A 4,482-nucleotide genomic window follows, 5' to 3' on the forward strand; every position below is an offset into this window, starting at 1 on the left:
CAGTGTGAAGACTAGTGGAATTCTTAACCCTCTAATCTAGGGTAAGGGTGCGGCTTTCATTTCTACCTGCTGGCTTGTGTTCACAGCACCTTTTAAAGACTGCTTGCTTAACTACAGCTGCATACCATATCCCAGCTACAGAAAGTCTTTTCAATGTTTGCCAGTGTTGTTTCCATAATAATAAACATCACACTTTAGGTGGGCAGGAGTTAGAGTTTTATTATCAGTCTAGGCAAGACCAAAAATTCAAAGCAAATTCAATTTTGCTTACGAGAACATTGTAAAGAAACAATTCATCATATTACATGCCTCATATGACCCATTTCAAACCATAGAGAATGACACCTTTATGTGTCACTGTCCCAAGAGACAAACAAATGTGAACAGCTAAAACATTTAAAAAGTGCATCAAGCTTTGGAAGTCTCAAACGAAACTTGAATTTTCTGTACATACTCCTGTCAAATGAAGTTATTTCCTGTGCACCACTCCTCTTGCAAAGTGGTCTGCTATTTCCTTTCATTTGACCTGGATCGGCTAGGAGACCTAGAGAAAGATGGGGACGGCTTGCGATTTCTCTCCTGGGACAGTGATCTCTCTCTTCTCCTATATCTACTAAAGGGACCTGCTCCGGCTGCGGGAGAAGCTTCTCCGTCTTGGAGATCTGTGGTGAGGGGGAGGACTCCTCCTCCAATGATCATCTCGAGGGCGACGACCCCAAGAAGGAGGCGGCCATGATTTCGACTTCTCCTTTCCCCATTCGACAGGTCCACTCTTACTCGGCAGCCACAGAGCGTTCTCCCGTCTAGTTCTCAGACAGCATCCGCTGCATCTCGGGGATCTTCATTTTCAACAAGGGCGAAGCCGGGAGGGTTTTTAGCAACCCACACACTTCGGAGTGGTCCATAATATCCTAAAGCTCGTTCGAATTCAGTCTTGTTACCACTGTTTCCAAGATTCCTTACATAAACGTTACAGTCCAACGGACAGGAATCCTGATGCAAGACCCTCCTGGCTCCTGGGTTTCATGGGCCACAGGGTGATCCCGGGCCTCTAGAATCTCGCAGCTGAATCGGCTCGCACAAGCTGTCCTGTGGGGATGCTTTTCCCCCTGTGTGTCCAGCCCGGGGCCCTGCTGTCTAGGCCCGACCTCCAGGGTGACAGGGTGAACCCCAGGTCCCTGGAGCAAACACTAAGAGCCCTGGTGACCAGACTCAGGGGGCTGGGGCGGCAGCTGGACATGTGTGGCCACCCTGGTGGTGTTTGGCCCCATCTGTAGTTCCAGTTCCAGCTGAGAAAGAGCCTCGCTGTGTTATTTTCTCCTGGTTGTGTAAGGATCCCCGGTGTCATTTGACAGAAATGTAGATGGTGTGTTCTTTCTCTCTTTTCTCCCTGCTTCCTCTCGTCCCTCGCCCCCTCCCTCTCCCCCGTCTCTCTCCTGCCTCCCCCTCCCTCTTCCCGCCTCCCCCGTCCCTCTTCCCGCCTCCCTCGTCCCTCTTCCCTGTCCCTCTCTCCCTTCCTCTCTCCCTGTCCCTGTTTCACTGTTCCGCACGCCCTCCGTCTACCTCTTTCCCTCTCCCTGTCCCTCCACCTCCTTCCCTCTCTGGAGAGGGAAGGAGGTGGAGGGACAAGGAGAGAGAGCAGGAGGCAGGGGAGAGGGAGAGAGAGGGGGGAGAGGGAGAGAGGGATAGAGGGAGGGAGCGAAAGACGTCTCTCCCTCCCTCCCTCCCTCCTTCTCTCCCTCCCTCCCTTTATCCCTCTCTCCCTCCCTCCCTCTCTCCCTCTCTCCCTCTCTCCCTCCCTCCCTCCCTCCCTCTCCCTCTCCCTCCCTCCTTCTCCTCCCTCTCCCTCTCGCTCTAACTCTCCTTCTCCCTCCGTCTCTCCATCTCCCTCACTCCCTCCCAGAGAGGGAGAGATGGAGGGCAGAGACAAGGGAGAGGGAGAGAGGGAGAGGGAGAGATGGAGGGAGAGGGAGGGAGAGGAAGAGAGGGAGAGAGATATGGAGAGGAGAGGGAGAGAGGGGGGGAGAGGGAGAGGGAAAGAGGGAGAGAGAGAGAGGGACAGGGAAAGAGAGACAGGGAGAGAGGGAGGGAGAGAAGCAGGGGGAGAGATGGAGGGAGAGGGAGAGGGAGAGGCAGCGAGGTAGAGGGAGAGAGGGAGAAAGGGAGAGAGAGAGGGAGAGCGGTAGAAGTGCTGAGGAGGGGGGCTCCCTCCCCCTCCCACTCCCATCCTCTCCCTACTGCTTTCTCTTTTTTCTGCTTCAACAAACACCAGGCGCCTTTTAGATCAGCCCTGAAGTCAACGTTGATGCTTGGACAGCCTGACCTCCCCGCTGGGAGAGAAGTCCCAGCCCAGGACCACCGCTGGGAGATGAAGTCTGCGGGGCCCTGGGCGCAGGCTGCACAGGCACCTCCCCTGATGCCCAATCTCTCCTCATTTACGAGGCAGCCGACACTCCCCTCCCTGACTCCCCAAGATTTGGGGCCTTTTTAGTATGTGTCGATAATGCCATGAGCTACTATTTAACTCTTCCACGAGGACCCATCTCCCAAAATGCAGTGGTTTTCAGCCTTGGCTGCACTAGAGAACCCCCAGGGAAGGGAGAGACGTCTCTCCCTCCCTCTCTCTTTCTCTCCCTCTGTACTTCTGTCTACCTCTCTCCCTCTCCCTCTCCCTCTGGGGTGATACCCGATGAGCTCAGAATCGCAGATGGACCCCCCATCCCCTCTCTGTGGCTTGCATGGGGGATGCACCTTCTCACTGTGGCCCGGGCATGGCCTTGACATTCAGACGTCGGGTCCTGCATGGACACTTGTGTTCGTTCCATAGCGCATGTGGCTGCAGTCTGTGCTTCTGTAGATGGGGGCTGTGCGTGAGCCCTTCATCTTCCCCGAAGACACCACTGGTGCTCGCTCGGCCTCGCGGGTGATGCGGGGGGCATGGGGAACAGTCTTGTGTCCCCACCTTCTTGGGCTACAGACAGGCCACGCTGGTCCTGTGGTGACTGGGGGCTCCCAGGAGAACCCCACTGCAGACCGGAGAGGTGGCTCCAGAGAAGGTGGCGTACGCCTGGGGCCGGGCCTCATCAGTGAGCCACGGGCCACCTGCAGCAACAGGTGTCTCACCGTCCAGGGGCTGGGTGTTCGGGTGCCGTGGGGTTGAGCTACTGTCTGCACGGCAGCCGTGTTTGTCTTGTTGAGCCCGGGGAGGCCCCTTGGTGGCTCCTGGAAAGACTGGCCGCATTTCTTCCTGCCCTTGGCCTTAGAGCCCATCACGTTCATGCCGTTTCCGGTTCCAAAAGGACCTGTGTTAATAAAGACCACGTGTTAGGACAGCACCAAAGTGTCTAGAAATCCGGGCCAGGAGGAGGTGGGAGGGGGATTGGCTGTGCCCACCAGTGGCCTGGGAGCCCTGCCCGCCTGCAGAGACCTGGCCCGGGGCCCGCGGGGAGGGCGTGGCCCTCGGTCCCCAGCGCCTTCCGTCTCTGGGTTCCAGGAGAACTGCGTGATCCTCAGGGAGCTGGTGAGGCTGCAGGCCCTGAAGTCCCGCCTGCTGGGGTTCCGCACGCATGCCGACTCTGTGCTGGAAATGAACATGGACAAGACCAGCCAGGTGGTGGCCACTGTCCTAGGTAACACCGCCTCCCCCTGAGTCCCAGTGGGGACGGGGTCAGGCGGACCTTGACCGGACGTGGTGCTGCCTGAGACCCCACTGTGTCAGCCCTTGGGGGTCACCTTCCCAGACCCTTCATTCTGCCTCGAGGGGCGCAGGGTCGGGGGTGGCTGGGGGGCCGCCCCAGGGACGTAGCCGAGCCTCTCCCCTCCGCCCGCAGGTGAGCTGGCCCAGAAGCTGAAGCCCCTAGGGGAGCAGGAGCGGCCGTGATCCTGGAGCTAAAGAAGGCCGAGTGCCAGAGGCGGGGCCTGCACTTTGACGGCCCCATCAACGCCTGGGACCTGCGCTACTACATGAACCAGGGGGAGGAGACGCGCTACCACGTGGACCAGTACCTGCTCAATGAGGCTTTCCCCATGCAGGCGCTCACACGCGGGCTGCTGGGGCTGACCTTCGACCTGGAGGAGGGCACCAGCATGTGTCACGAAGACGTGAGGCTCTAAACGGTCTGGGACGCAGCCTCGGGCAAGGTCATCCATCGGCAAGTTCTACCTGACCTCTATCCTCGGTGCGTGCGTGGGGGAACCTGTCGGCCGTGGGCCAGGGCTCCTCTGTGGAAGCGGGGCCCCATCCACGTCCCTCCACAGGGTGGGGAAGTCCGGGCACGCGGCCTGCTTCGGCCTGCAGCCGGGCTGCCTACAGCACGATGGGAGCTGCCAGATCGCCATCGTGGCCATGGTGGCCAACTTCACCAAGCCTACGCCCAACCTGCCCTCCCTGCTGCAGCATGATGAGCGGGAGACCAACTTCCACGACGTCGGGCACGCGATGCACCAGCTCCGCTCCCAGGCGCAGGGCTGCAGGCAGGGGGC

At 58.8% G+C, this 4,482-nt stretch overlaps 1 pseudogene across 1 annotated transcript; it reads right to left on the minus strand.

Annotated features, from left to right (window-relative positions):
* Nucleotides 1-216: 216 nt before the first annotated feature.
* LOC309829876 (serine/arginine-rich splicing factor 3-like) lies at nucleotides 217-2,720 on the minus strand (annotated as a pseudogene). Its single transcript has 2 exons — nucleotides 2,687-2,720; nucleotides 217-1,016 (listed from the first exon to the last, which is right to left on the minus strand). The product of its transcript is annotated as a serine/arginine-rich splicing factor 3-like (transcript).
* Nucleotides 2,721-4,482: the final 1,762 nt, after the last annotated feature.

Source organism: Grampus griseus, assembly GCF_964374135.1.
Source record: "Grampus griseus genome assembly, chromosome: 11".
NCBI lineage: Eukaryota > Metazoa > Chordata > Mammalia > Artiodactyla > Delphinidae > Grampus > Grampus griseus.